General features: G+C 40.7%; 1 protein-coding gene and 1 non-coding gene across 6 annotated transcripts in view; both read right to left on the bottom strand.

Moving 5' to 3' along the window:
- Positions 1–25,959, bottom strand: part of CDKAL1 (CDKAL1 threonylcarbamoyladenosine tRNA methylthiotransferase) — a 551,454-nt gene that overhangs the window by 111,522 nt on the left and 413,973 nt on the right. The window lies entirely within an intron of this gene.
- Positions 11,868–11,969, bottom strand: LOC148092490 (U6 spliceosomal RNA). The gene has a single exon (XR_015715127.1). It is a non-coding gene; the product is annotated as a U6 spliceosomal RNA (small nuclear RNA).

The following is a 25,959-nucleotide window of genomic DNA, read 5'->3' on the forward strand; positions in this document are numbered from 1 at the left end:
TACCTTCTGAGTATTCTACGTTCAGACAGAAAATATTGTAAGTTGGTGTCTAGAGCATGCTGAAATAGATATGGGACTTTCAGAGCCTTCTGTATTCACATCATAACTGCTGATGACAGATACTCTGAAGAGACCCTTTACTATGTTCTAGCACTGAAGCCAAGTAGAAGGTTTCATGTACAAATAGCTAGAGTGTGACCATGATTGCTAGTGAGCCAGATTCTCATATGAAGATACTGTTAAGTGTACTGTGCTACAAAATAGGCTTGTTGAGCCTTGCTAGTAGGAGTTTTAACTGAAACCAAAAGCTGAGCCAAAAATGGAATAATTAGGTATTTTCCTATTGCATCATAGTGTGTGTCTAAATTACCTCCCACTTTTTAGCCTGTTAAAACAAACATCTCAGTCATGCAACCACCTGTTAATTCTCCAAGTGTTTAAAAAGTAAACATGTTAAACAACTTGTGTGATGAACCTGTAACGAGGGTGGCCAAAGTACAGCAGACATCTCTCCCAGCACTGTATGAGGTGCCTTCAAGTCACCTTTATCGTTAATCCCAAGGACCAGGCCATAAAGATGAGAGTTTATTAAAAAGTAACTGCATGCCAAGTCCTGAAGTTACGTGGGCTGCAGTTTGGTTTAAAAGATGAGGCAATATGCAAATTTGGTAAAACTTCTAGATTTTTGACAAGCTAAACATCTGCAGATCCCTATCCTGTAGGTACTTCCTAAACTGCTCTTGTATTTCACTCTTCAAGGACAGAAAACACAGATGACCCCTTTTATGCCTATGTTTATACTCCCTTTCAGACAAAACCAAACCAAAGGCCCCAATGAAGCGTTTTTAATAGTTCAGGTTTCTAGAAAATGTAATCGTTTTATTTTTCATCAAATGTATGGAACAGCTCAGATATGAAAAAGGCTCTGCATGCGATGAGAATGTTTATTTTGAAGGTGAGGTTACACGAACAATTAAATTGTCACTATACCCACCAATTTCACTCCTCCTGGTTACCAAACAAATCCAATGCTTTCTGTGCTCATTCTCTACTTGTAGATTAAAGCTTTCTCAGATAAAATAGTGTTATTTTAAGGAAAAACTATAACACTATGGATTCCATTTCTACATATAGATTCTCAAAAAATGATAAAGCCTATGTACGACCTTTCAGAGAGTTTGATATGCTTAAGATATATTATAATAAAATATAAATGTTTCAGCCAGCCTTCACCATACTTGGTGGTAAGGAGTCAAAATAGTAGGTTTGAGTTGCAATGTACTAACTTCTGGTTTTCTGTCCTGCGTGTCAGGGGCATGGAAGTCATCCTTCTGTCCTAACAACAAGTTACAAACTGAACAGACTGAAAGATCAACAACTCTTGGATCCAGGAGACAGGCGAGGACACAGAAAAACGCAGCCCCAGAACTGGAATCAGGCAAATCCAGGGAATGCGAGAACCTGGGATAGAGACTCGGGGAGAAGCTGCCACAGGAACCAGCACTCAGGTAAGAAAACCTGAGCAGTAATGAAGGGAACGCTGGAGGCTCAATACAGACAGCTCTAAGAGTTAAGAACTCCAGGAGTCTCTAGTTATGGGTGGAGGTGGGAACATTATTGTGAAATTTACCTCCAGGAGCTCAACCAGGCTCCCATAGTAAATATCAAAGAAAATCCCCTGGGGCTTCCTTCTGGCAGAGGGAGGGGGAAAGGAAGCATTTTGAAATACACGCAGTGTACTCTGTTCTTCTTAAGGAGGCAGGCCCTAGGGGGAAACTAGTTAACCAAAGTCTAACCTGCCGGGCTATTATCACAGCCCAACTGACCTGGGGAAGGGAAACACTGAACTCCAGCCCACCCAGCCCTCCTGACCCATCTAAGGCAGGGAGAGGACAAAAATGAGAAACACTTAAGTTCACAGTCCAGCGGCACAGACTCACTAAAGGACTGAGATCTGATCATAGGAACGTAGAAGGCTTCCTCTCCTCACACCTCAACACCTCATTACTAAAGGCCAGTTCACAGCAGTTTCTGTTAACCAGTACACCTTATCTGGCTATCAAGAAAAATCACAAGGTATAACAAAAGGCAAAAAACACAGTTTGAAGAGACAGAGCAAGTATCAGAAACAGACCTGGCAGAGACATTGGAATTATCTGACTGGAAATTTAAAACAACTGTGATTAATATGCAAAGGGCTCTAATGGATACAGCGGACAATGTGTGCAAGAGCAGATGGGCAATGTGAGCACAGGGGTGAAAAATCTAAGAAAGAACCAGAAAAAAAATGTTAAAAAAATGCTGAAGCTCAAAAAAACTAACCGAGATGGGGGATGCCTTCATGGGCTTGTTAGTAAACTGGACACGGCTGAGGAAAGAATTTCTGAGCCAGAGGATATCTCAATAGAACCCTTGAAAACCAAAAAGCAACGAGAGCAAAGACTGAAAACGACGGAACACCCAAGAACTGCGGGACAACTGCAAAAGGTGTAACACATGGGAGCCCCGGAGGGAGGGTGAAGACAGAGCGGGGAGAAGAAATATTCGAAAAAATAATGGCTGAGAATTTCCCCCAAATTAATGTCAGACACCAAACCACAGGTCCAGAAAGCTCGGAGGAGAACACCAACCAGGACAAATGCCAAGAAAACGCTGGCAAATCATTTTCAAATTATAGTAAAATCAAAAAGAAAATCCTGAAAGAATCCAGGGAGGAAAATACCTTAGCTATCGAGGAACAAAGATAAGAATTACCTCCAGCTTCTCCTCAGAAACCACAAAAGCAAAAAGAGAATGGCGTAAAATATTTAAGAGTTGAGAGAGAAAAAACCCCACCCTAGGATTCTGCACCCTGTGAGATCATCCTTCAAAAGGAAGGAAAAATAAAGACTTCCTCCAACAAAAATGGGAGGAATTCACTGCCAGGAGGCCTTCCTTGCAAGGTATGTTAAAAGAAGTTCTTTAGAGAGAAGGAAAATAACACAGGTCTGAAATTCAGACCTGCGTAACGAAAAAGAGAGCACTGATGATGGAATGAGTTTAGGGAAAATAAACTTTTACTTTTCTTATTCTTAGTTGATCTAACAGATAACAGTTTGTTCCAAAAAATAACAGCAACAAAGTATTCAATTATGTATGATTGTGTATATATGAGATGAATGGCGTCGACGATAGGGATGAGAGGGGAGAATTAGGATTACTTGTTATTATCAGGCACACTGTCCATGAAGTAGTACTGTATTAAGTGAAAGCACATTTTTTAACTTGGATTAGTTATCAAAGTAAGTTGCCAACTCTAGGGCAACCGCTAAAAGAAGTTTGGTTGTATGAAGTAAAACTGATATGCTAAGAAGGGAGCTTCAACGTACTTATTTTTTCCTGTGCCCTTTCTGGAGGAGAGCCTAAGAGGTGGTTAGCCAGTGAACTGGCAAGTAGCAGCAGGAAGGCAAGAGTGAACCCATAAGGAGCCAAGACAGCTGACTAACCGGACAGTCAGGTTCTGAACAGTTGGCTGTGCCATGCGGGTGCACTTGAGACAGCAAGGCCATGAGCTGGGGTGGGGACGAGGGGGTTCGGTTCTACACAAAGTCCAACACTCCAGGCAGGGAAGGCCAGGGATCAAGGACTCGTCAGGTGCTACATGCCAGGGACAGGCATTCAGAGGGGAAGCCAGAGAACCACAGCCTGAGGCCAAGGTGCCGAAATAGCCAAGAGGTGCAAGACCAGGGGTCCTTGGTGAAGAACTGGGAGGCTCACCGTGAGGACAGGCTCAGCAAGACGCACAGGAGACACTGAAGTCAGGGATGAGAAATGAAGTGGCCAGGAAGCCTTAGGAGGTAAGTGAAGTAACTACTAAGGATGTGGTCTGATGCTCAGGTAGGCCTGAGTTTCTCCGCGGGGGCTGCTACTGTACTTCCTGCAGGGGCGGGTTCCAGCTGTCAGGGTGCAGGCGATGCCGGTCCTATTACATTCAGTCTGGAGGGAAAACAGTGTAGCTTACTTGAGAGTTCAGTTTTTGATAAAAGCCGAAGTAAGAGAACTGAGTCTGTAGATAGATTATGCCATTTATATAAACATGAGAAAGTAGCTTAGGAACAGGCGACAGAGACAGGGAGAAAAGGAGGTAGCTTTGCTGAATCAAAGAAACGGTTCGCCCTGGCCGGCGGCCCCGCTGGTGGGCGCACCGCCCTGCACACCCAAACGTAACGGGTGGGTCCGATCCCCGGCCGGGTGTGTCTGGGAGGTGACCGGCCAACATTTCTCTCTCTCCCTCTCCCTTCCTCTTTTCCTAAAATCAATAAAAACATATCCTCAGTGAGGATTAAACAGAAGAAGAAATGGCTAAATGATTAGAGCACATGATGCAAGAAATGGAACAGTTTCTTCAAAATGATCAAATCTGTGTTTCGAAACAGCTTCCTAATGGTGTTAGAGACGGAGCATGGAAGCAAGGCGGAGGCTGCAGATGGTGTGAGAGGATGTCGCAATGGTTCAGAAAACATGACAACATGCCAGATTAGGCTCAGGGCAAGGAGGGCAGGTGGGGTGGATGTGAGAAGCCGCCAGGAGGCAGGGTGGACAGCCCGTGGGGACAGAGTGGACAGGAGCACAGGGAGAGAGGAGCGGAGGAGGACTCCAAGATTTCCGGCTGAGATGACCAAGCTAGAGCGAGGTACCCTGTGCTGATGGAAGGAATCTAAAAATAAAATTCCAAAAATCAGATTTGGGGACTGGAGGGTGCGGAGGGGGAATTTGGTTTTGCATACAATGAGTCTGAGGTGGCTGGCTGGCTGTGACATCTGGAGAGAGAATGAGAAGAAGGGTAGCCAGCAGGGAGCGAGCAGAGATGCGGACCACAGATTTGGGAGTCGTGACCCTACTGGTCTAATATGAAGCAGGAGGGGTTGCTGACACAGAGTATATAGAACGGAGGAGAGGAGAAGAGAGAAGACCGAGTTAAAATCCAAGCAAGCAACAGCTCTCCGCCCTCGGGCCAGGCACCTGCTCTGGACTTCATATGTGAAACGTGGAAGCTGGATTAGGCCAGTGGTTCTCAGCTCTGCTTGCAGGTTAGAATCATGAGGGAGTCTTTAAAATATACCAGTGCTCCAGTCCTAGTCCCCAAGGGCACTGATTTAATTGGCAAGTCCCTTATTTATAAGCTCTTGGGTTTTGCAATGGACGGCTAGAGCTGAGAACCAGCAGCCAAGATGACTCCTAAGTTGTCTTCCAACTGCCAACCTTTCTTCTTCTAGGCGGTTCCCCACTGCCTGCCAGCTCTGCCGCTCTAGGGTGTGAATTCTATCAGCATTTTCATTCTCAATCGCCACATGATGCTTGAAGCTTTGCCCGCTTCCCAGCCTCTTTCTCCACTCAAAGGTGGACTCTACGCAGGAGTTGCTCGGGCCCACTGAGGCTTCGCGAAGGGACGGGCGGCTGTTACATATTCATTCCCTACCTGGTGAGCGCTCCTGAAAAATAAATGGAAAGCTAACTTAAGAAGCCTGGGCCTTTATTTTGTTATCAATGTATAAAACATCAGAAGCTTAATTAAAAGCACTTGACATGATCAGCACTCATGCGCAGCCTCGCGTTTACAGTGTATGTATTTGGGTTGTGTCCCTGAGGGGATCATCATTCCCCATCACCGAGAGAAGGAAGAACAGGTCCCTGGGATTCAAACAAGCCTCGAAATTTAGAAATCAATTTAAAAAATCAATGATGTGAAATACGTTTGGTGATCAAATAACCAAAAATACTTGAGAACACGGGCAAACTTCAAACTCTCACCTGCTTTTGCTTCATGAGGTGCATATAGCACATACTTTCATGTTCTAGAGAGGACTGAGGACGGTAGAGAAAATTTTAGCAAGTCTGCTCTAACTCGACATTTTCCCACCGCTTCCTTTCCAGTAAGATCTGCACGGTAACTGAGATGACTATAAATGCCGGTGACTCTGCCTGTAGTCTTGAATGTCCTCTCCCTCCAGTCATAGCAAATTCAAGGACAGTTACCAGGTTCTTCAGTTTCTCAAATCTCCATAGGGATGGGGGTGGGGTGGGGTGCAGTGCAAGCATTTCTTAGAGGACATTAAAACAAAATTCTCAGAGTGGAAGTTAGAAAACAAAGTGAATTTGTTCACCCAGCTGTAATGCACTCACATAAAATAACCGGGCAAACGCGGAAATGTACCACTGATTCTAAAACAGCACATACAGTGGGAAACGCTTCTTTGCAGCCTTATGGTTTCTAAAATCACCTTAGTGGAACTGAAGGCACACAATCAGCCTCTCATTTTCACAGTGGGGGTGGCAGAGGAGCCCCATTTACCCTCCAGGTCCCTAACTAGGCTACAAATGCTGCAAGAAAATGCAAATAGGAAATTCTGCATTAATTCAGTGATAAGTACAAAGTAAGTAGCCATATCTCCCTATATCAAACTCACCTTGTTTTCTAAAGAGAACATTTGTTTGCAAGGAAGGGTCATTCTCTGGCAACAAAGGCAAGGCTGGCAGGTAAGAAAGGAAGGAGACTTAAGTACTTTGTAGCAGTAGATGTTGCTAAAATGAGAAGCCATTACGAAGAGTTAGAAAAGCAGCAGCCTTTCAACATAAAACAAGTCCCTGCAAAGCAGAAAGACAAAGTTCAAGGGTACTGAGTACCAGATACACACAATGGTTCCTTCCAAGTTCCTTTGTGTGGCAACTTCTGGGTGCTTGAAAGTAGCACACAAGAATGTGTGTGACTATAAATATCAACTCGATATCACTTATTTTCACTCTGCCCTTATAACGGACCACAAAAGAGAGTTAGCACTACTTACCTGGATTATGGTAGTAATATTTTTTCCTAAACTACCTGTGTTCAATTTTGACCCTCTAAATCAAGAGCTGGCAAAAATGATCTGTGGGCCAAACGCAGCTGGCCACTTATTATTTTGTACATTCTGTGATTTGTTTTTTACATTTTTAAATGGCTGCAGGGAAAAACTATCCAAAAGAACAAAATTTATTGGTGACATGAAAATTATATGAAATTCAATTTCTGTAAAGTTTATTGGAACCCAGCCACACTCATTCTTCCTTGCATTGTCTGCGGCTGCTTTTGTGCTGCAATGGCAGAGCTGAATGACTGCAACAGAAATCGTATGGCCTATAAAGCTGAAAATATTGACCATCTGGCCCTTTACAGCAAGAGTTTTCCAACCCCTGCTCTAAATCATTGGTGTGCAACTCTGGCTGTGCACTAGAATTGCCGGGGGATTTAAATAACACTGCTGTCTGGGTTCCACTGCCATAGATCCTGAATTCATCTGGGCTACAGCCTGGGATTTGAAATTCTTAAAATCTCTGCATGTGATGCTAAAGTGAAGCCAGGATTTAGAACCATTGCTCAACCCACCTCTGTGCTGAGGCCAGAGTGGGTTTTTTAGTGCACCGTCATCTAATGTCATGCTCCTCTTTAAAAACCTGCGAGGGCTCCCAAAAGCTCAGAGAATCAAGTTTCAGGTACTGCATTAGGGCTTGGCCTCACTTTCCCCACTAACACCAAAGCGAATGTCTTGTTCCTGGCAGATCCTGTGTTTTCTTGAGTCTGCGTCTTGCATGCCACCCCCTTTGCCTGGACCGCTTTCCCTACCACCCTGAAGTGTTAAATTCATTCTGAAATGCGCAGTTCACAGGTCACCTCTTTCATGCTGGGTCCCCCAAAGAGAAGGAACCTTTTTAGCTCTGTATTTACACAGATCTCTGCCACTTTCACTGTGTGCCAACACCTCTCTGAGGGCAGAAACCACGTCTTGGTCATCTGGGTGGCACCTGGTCCCTCCACAATAGTGCCTTGCATATGGGAACTGCTCAAGAAAAGCTGCCATCCCCTTGATCCCACAACATTTTCAACATTTTGGTTTTACCTTTATCAAACCTTCTAGTCCCTCAAACTATCCACCAGGTCCCTTTCCCTCCAGGCTCTCAATTTATGACACAACACTTCAACTTTGGTAACCTCTGTTTCCCTGTGCCTCTGCCCTTGATTCTCCCTCCGGCCTCTTGCTCCCCAGCCTACAGAAACCCGGTCACTTGCCCGGAGCCTTTTGGACCCCATCCGTGCACGGAGGCCGTCTCATGGTCATTCTTCTTTGATGAGTCAGGTGGTGGTCTGATTCCTCATAAAAGCCTTTCAACCAGCTTTTCTGTCTCTGTTCTCACCCTCTGTATCTAAAAATCCATTCTCTGAGCTCTAAATCACAGTTATTAATTGAATGACACCCATTTGCTACACACCCATCAGGCTGCAGGGACCATACCCAGCCCTGGTGAGCTGGAAAGCAGGACACTGGACTCAACAGGGCTTACAGTCTGGTGGCGAAAATAAACAGTTACTATGCAGGGTGGAGCAAAAGTAGGTTTACAGTTGTGAGTACTCGAAACAGAGTTTACTTTTGTATTATTATTTATTAATTATTGTATTATTTTCCTTAGGAACCACTGTAAATCTACTTTTGCCCCATCCTGTGCTTAACCAGCTACCAGCACACAGTAAGCACTTAAATGTTTACTGAATAAATTCTTAAAACTCTGGGTATTAACCTTTGGTATTAACACTGCTCACCAAGTGGCTGTGCCAATGAATGACCTGTTTATGATCTTACACAGATAACTCAAATAGAAATTTATGTTAAAATTATTTTGTAACTATAAATAGTACTTCAAGATGATAACTGTAAAAACTCCAGAATATGAAACTTGTTTCCCATGGGATTCTGCTTTTGAGTCAATTTATATTTTATGCACAATTTTTTTTAACATGTTCGCTCTCTCATAAAGCTTGCTCCGTTCTCTCACAAGTTATGTGGAGGAGAGGGGAACGACAGCATCCAGTATCTTTTGGGGGACAGAAGAATACTAGGAAAGGACAATATCAACAGCTACATATCATAGATTACCCTTACCTTAAAGATACACGAGTAAAGACGACAACCCATAATAGTTCAGAATGTAGTCAGACTCCTGATTTGCTGTCCATATATTAGACACTAGGTTTCACAACACATAAACCTTTGAGAGCGCAAGAATGAACATATCTCCACCAAGGTCCTCCTCCCTTTAGTTACTTTGAAGCTAAGCAGTTTGACAAAGCAAAACAAATAGGTTTTAATCTAACTCCTGTTCCATTTTCTTTCCCACAAATGTAGTATATCCAGACCAATTCATAGACATATTACCTACGGGTGAGGAGGTTTCACTGTTATTTCTAAAATTTAAAAGATCTCTTTAACCTATGACAAGATAACTGTTGTCACAGTGATATTTTAAAAGGGTCAGCAGTTTGTGTTAAAACTCTAAGTCTGTCCCATCATCACAACCAGCAAACAGTGTGGGCAACACATTTTCTCCTCTCTAGGTCCTGCAGTTCTTATTTTTGCCTTCAAGGTCTTACTTACTGTGTTATAAATTATTTGAAATTAGGGAGAGGCTAAAAACAAGTGGCTTTATTTACCTTTTTCCTACTTGCTTAATAATCATGTCCAATAATTGTAAATTACTTTAGTAAGGACACACTATACAATTAGACAAAAATCAAAAGTAGGAAGTCATATTAGAGATGTAACCATGAGAGTAATATTTTGCAAGTGGATAAAATAAATGCAGTGTGGATATTTCTAATGAGCCTGGAGTTACATGTATTTCTGTATTGTTATTAAATATTTCTCTTCCTTTTATTTATAAAGATGGTAACTTGCTTTTACTGGTGTAACACTCAGTGCGGATGAGCTTGGGAGCTCAACACTGTGAAACACAGGGCTGTGCAGCCTGAATCTGCACGATCTGGTAGCGCACAGAGCCTCGTACCAGCTTCCAGAGGCCAATCCACAGAGCCCTCCAGGGGAAAATGATGAGAAAAGAATGGAGAAAACGAAATTTCTCTGACCCACAGATAAGCTGCTATAGAGTTCTAAAAACTGATCAAAACTGATGCATCTCCTTCGTGGTCCCGAATAACCCCTGGTGTCACCCCATTTGAAGAGAAGCTCGAAAACTGTTCTGTGCCAGTTATTGCTGCATCTCTAGATAAGCCCACAGCTCGTTTTTATTATGATTCCACGACTGGGACCTGGAGGTCAGACGTGACAATGCAGGCTTGATAACTCTCCTACTTTCTACATCTAATTTAGCACCTACTGTAAAAAATCATTTCTATCAGCAATGCAACCATCGCCGATATCTCTCTCCATCCCAACACACCCATAATAAGAGTCTAAAATTCATTTCAGGGGTGGCTGGGCCTTTTGACCTATCTTCGCCTCAAGTACTATGTCAAAAACAGACTTATTTTTGTTCCATATATTAAACATACACATTTTCTTTTTTATCTTTGGCCTTTATGATAAAGGAGTCTTTATTTGATAACCAGGAGACAATCTAATATACAGCTCAATCTTCTCCACTCGCCCGTCCGCATGTCTCTTCAGACATCAGTCGATTCTTTTTTATGTTGTTAGGGCAAGTTTACTACACAGAGGGCCAGTGGATGAAAATTTCTGAGGCTGGCTCGAAGCCAAGCAATCTGTGCAGCCACGGGCAGGAAGGGTACAGGAATGTACGTGTGTGTGGCCGAGGGCCTAGGAAATTAGGAAAAGGGCAGGGAGGAGGGACAGGAAGGAGCTGAGGTTTCCCCTGTGCCCATTCCAACACCTCAACCAACTCTACCTATATATAATTCCTGTTATAGAAGAGCTTTCAGAGAAATTAACCATGTTCACACGGTCGAGAGAAAAATGCCTGGGTACAGGTGCCCTCTCACAGGCCTGAGCACTGTAAGTGATGAGAAAACAGGCAGGAGGTGATGCTTGGACTCAGTCTACCACCGCAGACCGTGGCTAACACACAGCTCCACCCGGCCAGGCGCCCCGCTCGCGGAGGCCCGTGCCCACCGCCTGCAGCGCACCCCAGGGGCCAGGGCAGCCTGTCCCTCAGCCCAGGGCCGCCGCCCTCAGGCCCTGTCAGTCTCACCTCCCGCCTCTCCCGCCTTTCTTTCCCTCTTCAGCCGCGAAGAGCTAAGCAGTGAAGGGCCCTGCCATCCACTTATCATGTATGTTGTACGTTTTCTACTTTTCACTGGGACAGGATCCTAAGGTATTTTTAAAAAGGCCTGTAGGTTTAACATGCATGCAAAATGACAACTGTCTTAGAAAAAGGTGAATAAACTACCCAGCTGTGATCATTTTAAAGGAATTACGCTTAAAGTAACTTGAACCAATGTCAACGTCCAAACATTTTTTGACATTTATATAGTACTTTATATTTTCAAAGTGCTCATAACTATAGTTTAATGATAAACATTCATCCATTCACTCAAAGATTTACTGAATGTCTGCACTATACATTTTATCGGCAGTTACAGTTTGCCCTCAAACATGGGTCGAACTGCACGGGTTAACTTAGGGTTTTTTTCAATAAATACTGTAAATGTGTTTTTCTTCCTTATGATTTTCTTAATAACATTCTTTCCTATAGCTTACTTTACAGTAAGAATATAGTACATAAAACAAATAACGTACAAAATATGTGTTGTTTATGTTATCTGTTAAGCTCCCGGTCAACAGTAAGCTATTATTAGTAGTTAAATTTTGGGGGAGTCAAATTATACATGTATTTTCTTTTTTATTTATTTTTCTATTATAGTTGACATTCAATATCATATTCGTTTTGGGTGTAGAGCATAGTGGTTAGACATTTACATAACTTACGAAGCAATCCCCCTGATAAGTGTCTAGTAACCGCCTGGCACCTTACATAGCTATTACTACATTATTAATTATATTCCCTATGCTGTACTTTACATCCCCATGACTATTTTGCAGCTGAAAAATATGGAATGTTTCACGAAGTTGTGTCATCCTTGTGCAGGGGCCATGCTAATCTCTGTATTGTTCCAGTTTTAGTGTATGTGCTGCCAAAGGGAGCGCTATACATGTATTTTCGATTGTAAGGGGGTCGAGGCCCCTAAACCCCGCCTTGTTTAAGGGTCAACTGTAACCTCCTTCTCTTCCCCCAGTACTGGATCTACTGGCTTCCTTTACCACCAAGAACAAGAGACATAAACATCTTTTTTTTTTTTTTTTTAAATTTCAGAGCAATGTTGGAAGTTCTTTATCAATCTATTAATTGTAGGGGAATGACATATACTTTTTAAACAAACTTTGTATTTATTATTGAATGCCTTCCCGATGTTCCCCTTTTCCCCCCATTACCCCCTCCACGCCCACCGTCCCCTTCCTGGCCTACACACTCCTGGCTGTGTCCATGGGTGATGCATATAAGTTCTTCGGTTAACTTTTTCTCTTTCGATGTCGGCATCTCCCTAAGTCATTATTCTCATGCGCACCTAAACAAGTTTCCAGGCTGGAGAGTTTGTCCTGGTATAGTCTTTTTGGGGGTATGTTGTTTGGTTTTAGCAACACTGTTAGTCCTAAACGCCCTGAGGCAGTTGTTTATTTTTTCAGTTGTTTTCCAAAATCAGTTATGCATATAATCTAGGAGTCAATCAGCCCAACAGCTTCCCAGCTTCCTTTTCTTATTTCTGCTTCCTTAGAATTAACTACCTTCAACTCTTTTAGTTTTTTGTGTTTTTTTTTGGTATTTATACAACCATATTGCTAAATAACATGACTTTATTGCTATTCCTAATATTTTAGTATTAAATACTATCTCTACTGATTTCCCACTGTGGAAGATGAGCTTGCTTTCATCTCTGCCCATGTCTATCCCGCTTACATGTATGTCTCCCACCTTCACGTCCCAGTATATCATATACATGATTATATATCCTTTCCTATATTTGCTTAATTTTATATGCATTTATTGCTAATTCAATCTCAAATTCTTTTCCACTTATCTAAATCACTCTTTGGGAAGTTTCATTTACACTAAGCATTTCTTCTTTTCATGTTCTTGAAGAGGTTTCTTCGGTAGCTTTCCAGCCTGCTCTGATTTGGTCTGGTTGCTCTCAAGCTCTGATGCATGGCTATCCCTCCTACCACCCTCCTGGGCCCGAAAGCACAGTTTTTAAGACATGGGAATTTTATTTTATTTTTTCTGATAACCAGAAAGTAGAAGTTTATTTTGAAATTTTATTTTTATTTAAGTTTTTAAACTGTTCATTTTCCAGCCCTTAAAGATTTAAAGACTACTAAGCATTGATGATTTTAACAAGCAATTGTTAAAAAGACAACAGGCCCAAAATGGAGTTGCTTATGCTAAACCCCACATTAGCAAACGAAGACAACTTAATTACAGTTTTGGCTCTCCCAGAAATGGAATCTCAAAGCACTCAGTCAGGAATCACCTGACCCGCATTAGTTAGGTAATCTGCCTGATAGACCTCTGCCATCCCTAATGGAAAATAACCTTACAATAACTAATCCAGATTTTTTGCCCAGTACAACTTCCTTGTTCCTGCTGCCCTCTGCCTATAAGTCTTCCATTTTTTCAGCTCCCCAGAGATCCCTTCTAGCTGCTGTATTGGATGCTACCCAGATGGATGACTGAATAAAGCCAATAAGATCTTTAAAATTTACTCAGTTGAATTTTGTTTTTTAACACAGGTTATTTAAAAATAAACTACTTCTTGTTTTCTTAAACTGAAACATCATATAATTGCTTCTGAATCTTTTGTGGGATAAGAATCCCTTTAAGAATGTGATGAAAACCAATGAGTTCTTCCCCCAGGAAAAAAAATTTGTATAGAATCTTCCACTGTTGCACAGAACCTCAGCTAGTTTCCAGAGCTCTGGAAGCCCACGGATGGGCTAATCCAGGTTTAGAAACTCACAAGTAGTTTTTAATTCCCTCAAGACTCTCCTCAAGCCTGGGAAACTTGCAGTGTATACTGCTTATTGTTTTGTTAGGTCTAGATGCTGAAAGGAAGACCTATGTCAGGATAAGCAGACAGGGTCAAGTTAAGAAACACCATAATTAATAAGCAAGAGAGCAGTAGGCCACAGAGGTTCAGAATACCATCCCAATCAATGCCGGGCTCATACATGTTTCTTGAAAACTATTTTTTTTAGGACAATGACATCTAGGTCTAGCAAGATAGTTAAGATTAAAGATGAGTGACTGTATTTTTTAACCTTTGTAAATTTCCACAAAGTTTTTGACCTGTTTTTTCCTGATTTCAATAGAGATCAGCAAAAAACATCAAAGTGAAAAAGGAGTTTGGGCACAGCAAGGAAGAGCTTAAACCCTAAACCATAACTGTAGCTGGTCTTGAAATGAAAGAAAACGTGGGGACTGTTGGGAAAGCAAAGTGGGATGCCTAGGAGCAGGCTAGAGATGCAACTCAGTGCCAGAGCTGGACCCTAAACACTTACAGACACCCCTTCAGACAGCCAGACAGGCCTGGTGTTTCCCATGTACCCTGTCTGTTCACCCGTTTTGGCCCAATCATCGATGAAGCATTGGGGAAATCATCTTACTCGCCAAGCCTCAAGTGAGCACAGATTTCTACATCTTTAAAGTTGCCATGCTAGTTAAAGCATTTTGCCTTTAAATGAGTAAAAGTTTGGCTCTAAAAATCTACACATTTAAAACAGGAATTGAGGATTCTATATTTTAATTAAGACTCTTAGAGCTTTATTTTAGGCCCTGCTTTTCGTTCGCCCAGCCACCATAGTATATTCTAGGCAGAGTGCCTGGAATCAGAGTATAGAGATAGAATGCTTGGTTTTAGACCTGAACTCCACCACTGGCTGTGTGACTTTGAACAAGTCACTTATACTCTTTGTGCCTCAGTTTCCTCAAATGTAAAATGGGGATAAGAACAATCATTATCTAGGGCTGTTGTGAAGATTAAGTGAATCAGTATATGTAAAGCACCAGGACTGCGTGGCACCTGGTGGGTACTACATACAATGGAAACTACCAGCACCAGAGTTCACCCATTATAGGAGTCTTACCTCAACACCCCTCGTTCATTCTTTCCTGCACCTCTCATATCTGCCACCAACACTTAGGCCTCGGACCTCATGGCCACACTATTGTTACCCTCTTGGTTCCTACCTGCAGCCTTTCTCTACTTCGATAAATCCCGCACATTGTTCCAAATTTCATCTTCCTAAAGTAACACTGAAACTGTCTCCCCTCTGCTAAAATACATCTAAACAGTGGCTGTTGCCTACGGAGTACAGATAACACACTTCTGATGCTCAGCGGGTGCTCAACATCTAGGAACATCCCAAGGGCTAATGGGGTTGAGTCCCGGTGTGATTAGTGTAGACGTTCCCTTGACTGGCCCCAAACCACCTGGTAAAGGTCCTGCCCATTATTCACTCTAAACCCTGCATTTCAGAAGAACTAAACTTCTTAACACTCTCTAGAAACAAATTGTACCTCACTCCTAATATTTCCTATATAGTGAAAAGCTAAGCTTTTTAAAAGTTCATTTCTTGGACAGTGACCTTGATCATCTCGCTCATGAGCCTCCAAGTTTTACAGCCCTTTGTGTCATTCTTACAGCATTTGAGGCACACAGCCTTTATCACCATTCACACCACCTGTGTCTTCCTTTCTGGACTATCCACTCTCTGAGAGTAAGGAACAGCTGGGAGCCATCTCGACATGTGGGTGGTGGAGCACCCAGTCCAGGCCCTGCATAGACAGGCTTATCTGCTACTAGGTAAATTAAGGTTATTCCAACTGGAGTTTTAACTGTGACTTTTAACACGGCAGTAGTTCTGATTGCAAAAGTGATCAAGGGACTTAAATTACGCCCCCCCCCCAGCCATGTTTTTGGCCCTTATGGGCACCAGGTCTGCTGTGGTTACACACACAGGAAGAACTGCCAACCAAGCCTTCTTCAACTTCCAATCCGCCCCTTATAACTCTGGCTGCTAACAGAAGATAAAATCAAATTAAACTATTTCACAGTGGTCTTTAAGCTCCTTAACGGGATAGCAAATTATCTATTTGGATAAACTTTTTAAACCTTGAGAGAACACACTGATTTTCATTTTAATAACATCTGACTGATTCTCCGTTAACTTGCTAAGGATGAGAAGGGCTGCCCCTTGGGGCCTTGGGCTCCTGAGGCTCGGCGAGACTTAACCTCAAGCTAGCTGGGGAGCGATCCATCAATCAATGCTTTGCATTAACTCTGTAATGGCCCACTGATACCAACCATGATTTTGTGTTTGATTCCAGGACCAACTGGAATTTACATGCAGAATTCTTCCTCCATGGTTTTTATATTTGTTTGTCCTAAAATAACCAGTTCAAAGCTCCCAGAAAGTAGCTTGAGAGGCTACTTTGTGGTTGTCCCAGAAAATAAAGGTTAAGAGGGAAGGTGGTGCAGGAATATAGAATACATGGAGAGTATGTGACAGCTCAAGCCATCATAAAACTGAAAGTGCCAACTAAACCATCAAGATTTTTGAGTTTTCAAGGCCTACTTTTTCTTTCTTCTATGACCCAATTACATATTTGGGATTAAAAATTATGCTAAAAACAGATAACTATACAGTGGAGAAACCGAACAATGCCTTAACCAAATGAGCAAACTTAACATCACCAATAAGGGGCAAAAGGACATGTGCCTCCAGTGATATTCTGCGAAGAACACCCATCATTTATTTAGTTTCACAGGGAAAAGCCTATAACATAAATCAAATCATAAAAACAACCTGAAGCCCAAATTGAGGGACATTCCATAAAATAACAGGCCAGTAGTCTCAAAAAAATGTCAATATATCATGAAGGATAAAGCTAAAGAACTGCGTAGATATAGAGATATAACAATCAAATACAAGACCGGATCCTGAACTGAGTCCTGTATCAAAAAACAACAGCTATAAAGGACACTGTTGGTACTCTTGACAAAATTGGAATATGAACTGATGATTAGATAAAATATTATATCAATGTTAAGTTTTCTGAATTTGACAATAATATTTTGGTTAGATAAGATACTCATTCTTAGGAAATACAAACTAAATATTAATGTCTGCACTCTGAATGTCTGTAATCTACTCTGAAATTGTAAGTCAGTCTGTCTATCTACTCAGTTGTGTAAGTCAGTCTGTCTAACTCTTGAGAAAGAGCAAATTTAGCAAAATTAAAAACTGATACATCTTGGGAAAGACTTTACTGAAGATATACTATTGTTAAAACTTTTCTATAAGTTTAAAATCACTTTTAAGAAGTTTAAAACTTTTCTAGAGCATATAAATAAAAAAATCACTGTTATAATGAAAAACAACTTTGGAAACAAAACATTTTTGGTCAAACAGTTCTAGAATTATTTTGAATTTCTGGGATAGATGCTTGTTCTACTGTTTGTATGAGCATGAGCACAGAGGAAAAAGGGAGTCTAGGTCTCGAGTACCTCACTTAGTCTTGTAACCTTGGGCAAACGCACTTCTCTGAGGCTCAGTTAACTTATGTGTAAAGTGAAAAGTAATGGCAGGTACCTAGAAGTATCGTTGGAAGAACAGCATGAGACAAAGCACAGGAGGAAGCACAGACTATGTTTGTTTCTGGCACATATTAACATCCAAACAATGGAAGCTTCATTTCTCCGCTCTTATAACTTCTAGTCATATATACCACTTCCATAAAGGCATTTTTATTATGAGCAGCAAAAATAAAGGATCAGGACATTCATCTTACATATAAGATTTCCGATAGAACATAATTAGTAGAGTACATTTTCATCCATTTAAATGCTTATCTGCTTTTATTTGACTTGTTAGTCCTTAATTATGAAATAAACATGGTTTCAAGAGGCAAGAGTTTAAAAAAGTGTCATATTAAATTACTGAATATGTTATGTTGACCTAAATACACATTTAACAGTAGCTCTAATACTTGGAACTACACTTATAAGTACCTTGGAAGGTTATAAATATGGAGTTTTTAATGAACCATAGTCATAGAAAAAAACAGAAGATCAAAAACTAAGATAGATCATTATAAGGTTCTTTATCTTTAGAAGTTGCTCCAAAGGTCCACTCACTTCTCAAGTTGTTACTAAAATAATAAAAAGTGAGTTCAAATTGAATACAATTTTAATAAATCGAGTTCATATGAAAGGCATATAAGAATTAAGTAAATCTTGCAATTTTTCTGAAACTTATATAAAACAAGGCACGTAATCACTACTGAAAAAAGTTAGATTGAAATATAATAAAGGCGACTTGCCAAAGGATATAATTTATATTCTCTTTATTTAATATAAATTCACTCAGTCCTTCTCAACCCTAGCATCTACCGCCATTCACCATCAGAGAGAAAAAGTTATAACCACATATCTTCCTACTGTTTTGATAATCATATGTTTATAAAAGAAGCAGGATAAAAACTGCCGAAAGGAAAGCAAAAAAATTCAACAATCATAAGAAACAAGTTGAGTGTAATTTTCTACAGGATTAAAAGAAAAATATTTTCTATAGGCTCCATATGAAGTACAAATTAAGACTGCTACCATTGAGCTCAAAGCTCTCAAATCACTTCTGACTCTTCACTGTCCTAAAGTTGGGTTATTTTAGAACACCGGAAATACTAAGATTCGCAAGACAAACCATGATCCCAAAGTATAGTCAACCCTGATTTTTTTCTTTCAATGACTTATAATTAACAGAAGAATCACCTGAAAGGGCTGTAAGTATCCACAAAAATCTGTGTTTTTCTTTTCTTACTGGCTCCATCCTGCAGTTACAGTCTACACATGTCTAGTACATGCCTTGTCCTGTGGGTCTGACCACCTGAAGCTGATTTATGTGATAGGGGATTCAGTTCATCAACGTCACATCAGGACTTAATAAAAAGTTAGGCGGCGCTCTGTGGCAGGCAGACAAGAGGTCAGGTTCAGAGGGTGGGAAATGAGAGGGATCAGTGAGGGTTGGGAGTTTCTGAAAGAACGATTCAGGCCGAGAGGATTCAGGAACATCTTTAAAGAAAAAAAAAATCACCTGTGACAATAAAAGCTAAGAGGGGTCTCACAGGTGAAATCTCTGTTCTGGGCTGTTTCACTGGGTCCTGTGTGGTGAGGCCCCTGGGTGGTGAGGTCCTGCATCAGCCACATCAAGCATACTGTTTATGCCCTGGAACATTTCCTTCTTAGAAACAGCACTTACTTTCTTCCATGAGACTTAGACAAGACACTCTGCTTTGGTTTACTCCAAATTTATCACATTTGCTGAATTCTCTAGCATTTCAGGCTCAAGATGATAGACAACCAAAGGGCTTGACAGTACTGGCAAGGCCATGGCATTGTGGACATTGGCAAACTTCCCTCTACACAGCTGAGACTTAACAATTCTTGTATTTTCATTCTTCAGAGCTCCAAATGTTATCACCCCCTTGCCCTTCAGTCTTTTAGAGGGAGAGTAGGACAAAAAGGGAATTGCCCTATTAAAAAAATTTGTTGTTTTAAAAAAAGAATGATCCAGCTTCCTCCAGTGTTCCCAAATCTTTCTACAGGTACACACACACACACACACACACACACAGAGTTGATAAGCTTATCTCACGGTGCCTAACAAAAATACGAAGAAAGATAAAGAGGCTACAGGAAAAAACCAATTCTGTAACTGCCCTGCAGACACAGTTAGGGTGGAGATAAAATCATGTGGGGGGAGGGACAGCAAGTAGACAGGGGCAGGGGTCTGGAGGGGCTGGCATTTCTCCTTTGAAGTAGAAGAGGCTCCCGCTGGTCCAGGAGCAATCTCATGAGCATTACGAAACAGAATATCAACAGCGCCAGCAGGAGCAAAGGCACACAAGTTGTAATGCCCTAAATGTTAGGCATGTTAAGGGTCCTTATAAGGTGTTCTGGCCTACCAATACTTAATCTGTGATCCCGGAGTCCATCACAAGCCAACTAAGTAACCTTCTGTCAAGTAAATACTTTCCAGTGAACACAGAGTAACTTTGCTGACATGTAGCTAAGCCTAGGACAGAATAATTAAATCCAAAAGGAGAATATTTATTGAAGGTCTCAGGAAAAAGTCACAAAGATCCCTTCAATCTACCTGTTGGTCTCCAAGCCTGCCTTGCATGATCTCCTACTTGGGCTTTCTGACTCTTGATTCCCACTCCACTGCACCAGAATGAGCTTTCAAAAACAAACACATGAACACTGCTATTCAGTAGCCCCTGCATCCCACAGGACGGCCTAAAGCTTTCTAATATGACTTAGGAGGGCATCTTAATCTAAGCTTTGCCTATAGCTCCTGACTTACTCGTTGACAATAACCTACACCGGCAGGGTGCCCTCCACCCCAGCAAAAACTGCAACACATCTTACTGTCCCAAATATCATGCATTATTTTATACTTATTAAATGTTCCATGTTCTCTTTATTCTCAGGTTTCTTCACATGCTGATCCCTCCAGGAAATTGGAAAGAGGAGATAAACATGAAGGCATGTGGGGAACTATAAGCAGCCAGGTGTTATGTGTGTGTCAAATGTGTTAGAAGGAATGCAAGACACAAGAGTGGAGAGGGAGACAGAACTTCTCTCTGTGATCTTCAAGGTATTCATTACTCTTAGCCTCTGTCTCCTCATGTGTGTAATGACTATAATAAACCCTGGGTAGCATCAAGGGCTGAAAGATCAATTAATTTAGCTGTATCAAAGAGCCAGACAGTGCTCTCAGGTCAAGATACTCCATAGTTAGTATATTAGTTTCCTATTGCTACAGTAACAAATCATCACAACTTAGTGGCTAAAAACAACACAAATTTATTATTATAGTTTTAAAGGTCAGACATCTGGCCTTGGTTTCATGGTCTAAAATCAAGGTGTCAACAGGGCTGCACTCCCTCTTTAGGCTCTAGGGGAGAACCTGTTCCTTCCCGTCTGCAGCTTGCAGAGGCCCGCCTACACTTTTTTCCCCCCCTTTATTGATTAATCCTCAGCTGAGGATATTTTTTCCATTGATTTTTAGAGTGTTGGAGGGAGGGAGGTGTGGGGGTGGGGTGGGGAGAGAGAAATATTGATGTGAGAGAGACACATCAATTGGTTGCATCCTGCACAAGCCCTGACTGGTGCTGGGATTCGAGCCTGCAACCCAGGTACATGCCCTTGACCAGGAATTGAAACCAAGACCCTTAGGTGCGCTGGCCAATGCTTTAACCACTGAGCCACACTGGCCAGGGCCCACCTGCATTCTTTAGCTCACAGTCCTGTCCTTGATCTCTGCTCCGTCCTAACATCTCCTCCCTCTAACTTTAAACTTCTGTGACCCTCTTCTAAGAACTCTTGTGATTACATTGAACCCACCCAGATAATCCATTATAATCTCCCCATTTCAAATGATTTAACTTCATCATATCTGCGCAATCCCTTTTCCCTTGTAAGGTAGCACAGTCACAGGTTTTGAGACTAGGACGTAGAATCTTTGGGGGTGCATTCTCCTCTCCTTTCCTCTCCATCCCCCAGAGGGTCTCACTGCTTCCATTCTCAGCCCTCATAAACAACTCATTTCATTAGGTTACAGTGTTCATAGCTCACAGTCCACAAGAATGAGTAGATTGATTATATAAACAAAGGTCACCAGGTTTATAATAAAGTAAACGGTGAAAAAATTGGAAAATTCAGATAACATATTTAGGCCAGTGATCTTGAAAAGAAACCACCTAAACTTCTAAATATGGTTTGAAAGGTGGCCTTAAAATTGTATGATAGAAAATCAAAGATTAAAAGAGTTTCAAAGGCCTCAGAGCTTATTCAATTCAATTCTCCATTCTTCAAATGAACACCCCCTGTATTAAAACTCATACAAGGTAGCAGGTTCCCAATCCTCACCCCCCCCCGCAGCCGATTATACTCTAGCTCTTACTTCCCTGCTGTTACTACTGTCATCTGAAGACTCTGTTATGGTATCTGCTGAAATCTACACGCAGCAATACTATGGTCAAGCAAAAACACACACCTATCAAAAATAAGAATAGGAAGATAAATGTTATGTTCAGAAACAAGGAATAAAAAAATCAACTAGAAGGAGCAAATACAATTAGTTGCATAAGATTCCCCGTATATTCCTTCTAAAAAGAGAAGTCAAAATAAAAAGGATCTTGGGAAAAGGGGCCTTCCCCAGAGGTGTGTTTGGGAATTAATCTAAAATAAAATGCACCTAACAATTTAGAGTATAAAACTCCACAAAATATTTTTTTCCTCTTCCCCAAAGAAAAAAAGTTTAATTTGAAAATCAGGGACCGTGTAAATAATATAATTATGTTATCTAGTAAGTTAAAAGTGTCAGGATTCCTTCCATTAAGGCAACTTGTTCACTAAAATGCTGAGTTGTTAAACTTTAGGATCGTACTCAGAAACAACAAAAAGGTATAAAACCATTTAGAGAAAGCAGCAAAGTTCTTTCTATGTGGTATATTTCCCTGATTTGGGAAAGCATTATGTGTCCTTAAATAAGTTTCTGCATGTGATTAAAGAACATTCCTGATTCAACATCTACTCCAAGTGGTCACCTTACCTTGCCTTGGTCTGAATACCTCTGGCAAAAATTCACTTCCTCACAGAGTAAACTACTGTGGACAGTTTCAGTGAAACTGCCTGTATCTACCTGCCCCAAGGATGTCCCTCCAGCCTTCTCAGGAAGTGTCCATCATGGCCACACTGTCTTTAGGGTAAATAACCTAGAAATTGCAAGTAAGTGTGTTTGATTTTTTCATGCTGATATATATTTAAAGATATTATCTTTACACTCTGGTTCCAAGATGTAAGATGAGCAAGGTGGACTTAATATCAGAATTTAACATTTTAAAACATACAGACATCCCAATAGTCACTCTCACTGCCTAAAGGCATTTTTATTCCAAGTCACAGATCTCTTAAAATAAAGATTTCATCATGCCATTATTTTTCATCAAAATTTTCTCAAAAACAAAGTCAGGAATTGATGATAGATAAGGGTCAAAAGGCTTTTAAAACTTAAGGATCTTTTTTAGGCAGATTAAGAATCTCAACCACAATTACAACATACACAAGAATAAAATCAAAATGGACAAAAGACTTAATTGTAAGTCATGAAACCATAAAAATCTTAGAAGGAAATATAGGCAGCAAAATCTTAGACATCTCACGTAGCAGAATTTTCACAAATATATCTCCTAGGGCAAGAGAAACAAACGAAAAAACAAACAAATGGGACTACATCAAACTAAAAAGCTCCTGCACAGCAAAAGAAACCATCTTTAAAATGCAAACTGTATGGGAGAACATATTTGCCAATGATACATCAAATAAGGGGTTAATTTCCAAAATATATAAAGAACTCATACAACTCAACAAAAGGAAAATAAACAATCCAATTAAAAAATGGGCAAGTAACCTAAACAGACACTTCTCCAAAGAGGACATACGGATAGCCAAGAGACATATGAAAAAATGCTCAATGTCACTAATCATCAGAGAGATGCAAATTAAAATGACAATGTGGTAGCACCTCACACTTGTCAGGATGGCTATAATCAGCACATCAACAAATGACATGTGCTGGCGAGGGTGTGGAGAAAGGGGAACCCTAGTCCACTGCTGGTGGGAACGCAGACTGGGGCAGCCACTACGGAAAACAGTATGGAGTTTCCTCAAAAAATTAAAAATGGAGCTGCCTTTGGACCCAGTGATCCCACTTCTAGGAATGTATCCTAAGAATCCCGAAACATCAACAGAAAAAATACATGCACCTCTATGTTCATAACAGTGCAATTTCAATAGCTAAGATTTGGAAATAGCCCAAGTGCCCATCAGTAGATGAGTAGATAAAAATGCTGTGGTGCCTTTACACCATGGGATACTATGCAGCTGTCAAAAAGAAGGATCTCTTACCACTTGAGACAGTATGAAGGGACCTGGAGAGTATTATGCTAAGTGAAATAAGCCAGTCAGAGAAAGACAAGTATCACATGATCTCACTTATATGTGGAATCTAGTCAACAAAATAAACTGATGACCAAAATGGGTCCAGAGGCATGGAAGCATCGAACAGAGTGATGAGTCTCAGAGGGAAGGGGGAAAGTGGGCAGGCAGAGATTAATCAAAGAACTTATATGCATATATACATAACCCAGGGACACAGACAATAGTGCAGTAAAGGCCTGGGGTGGGGTGGGAATTGGGTGTAGGAGGGCAATGGGGGATAATGGGGGATATCTAAAATACTCTCAACAATAAAGATAAAAAAAGAAAAGAAAAAAATATTATTAGAATTGTGATTAATGAAGACTAATGAAGGAAGAAGACTCAGTGTAATAGAAAACATAAACATCCAAATCTGACCTTTCATCTAAAAGTCTAAGGTCACTCTCATTTTGGTTTAGGTGATTTCACTATTAAATTGCTTACACAAAAATAATCTTGCAAAAGCTAAAAAAAAAAAAAATAAATAAGTTTTAGTTTATCCTGTTCATGAAGATATAGTGCCTAATTTATTTTCATTATAAATTTAAAAAGGTTATAACTGTTTTATGAGCAGGATTAGCAAAAAAATCTACCCCTCCCACCTATGTAAATGCAAAACTCAACTGAACGGTGCTTTATCCATTTGGCGATTTAAGCCACTAAGAAAAACACATAATTCAGTTCATTTATCAGAGCTCTACTATGAAACATTAAACAATGGAATTTATGTTATTAATACTAGTATTCACATAAAAGTAGTTACAAAGAATGAGGAAAAGTATACTGAAATTAATTATTTTGTGTCATTCATAATGGAAAGAACATTTGGGGGGGCTTGATTTTAGTAGAAATAAAATACATCTAAGGAAACAATATATTTTCATTAAGAGGAATTCTAAAGCCAGAATAAAAAAGCTGTTGTTTAAAAGCAACAGGTATTGTGCTCTTCCAATAAAGCAAGGAGGGGGAACCTTTTTTCCACCAAGGGCCATTTGGCTATTTATAACATCATTCATGGGCCATACAAAATTATTAACTTAAAAATTAGCTATGAGAAAAGCTCCTAGATTTATTGAATCTCGAGTCCTACCTGTGGTTGCCTTGGCAGGGCCAGACCAGATGATTTCGGCCAGAGGGCTGGACGTTCCAAACCCCTGGGATAAAGGGTTAGATTCTACTTTCATTGCTGATTTTTTGGGGGTAAGGAAATGGGGAATATATTAGATAAGAAAGAATTGCTATCCATTTTGCTGCAGTGTTTTATTTTAGTGAAGTCCAGTTGCTATGCAGCTTCATACACTACCTGAGACAGGCAGACAATTATTAATTTTAGATAAATTTAGGAGAACAAAAAAGAATAAATGCATATCACACATCCTCCTTCATGGCAGTTCTCTAAAGTTTTATTATTAATGCTTGTTTCACTATAGTTAAAGTTCATGATATTACAAAGATAAAATTCTTCCAGGCTACAGTTTTTACGTAGAGCATAATTACAGAAATGAGAGAGTACTGTGGATTGAGTTTTATCTCCCCAAAAAGAAATATGTTGAAGTATTAAGCCCCGCATCTCAGAATGTGACCTTATTTGGAAACAGGGTCACTGCAGATGTAGTTAGTTAAGATGAAGAGTAGGGGAGGTCCCTAATCTACTATGACTGGGGTCCTTACAAGAAGACAGCCATGTGAAGACAGAGAAGCACGGGGACACCATGTGACAATGAAGGCAGAGATTGGAATTATGCAGGTGCAAGTGAAAGACAAAGATTACCAGCAAACCACACAGTCAGGAAGAGGCAAGGAAGGGTTCCTGTACATGGTCCAGAGGGAGCAGGGGCCTGCCTCTGGACTTCTAGTCTCAAGAACTGTGAGACAATAAATTTATGTTGCTTTACAATGAAATGAGCTGTCAAGCCATGTAAAGACATAGAGGTACCTTAAATGCATGTTACTAAGTGAAATAAGCCAATCTGGAAAGAATACATACAGTGTGAGTCCAACTACATGATATTCTGGAAAAGGCACGACTGCAGAGACAG

This window comes from Miniopterus natalensis, chromosome 9 (genome assembly GCF_054644295.1).
Source record: "Miniopterus natalensis isolate mMinNat1 chromosome 9, mMinNat1.hap1, whole genome shotgun sequence".
In the NCBI taxonomy this organism is placed as follows: domain Eukaryota; kingdom Metazoa; phylum Chordata; class Mammalia; order Chiroptera; family Miniopteridae; genus Miniopterus; species Miniopterus natalensis.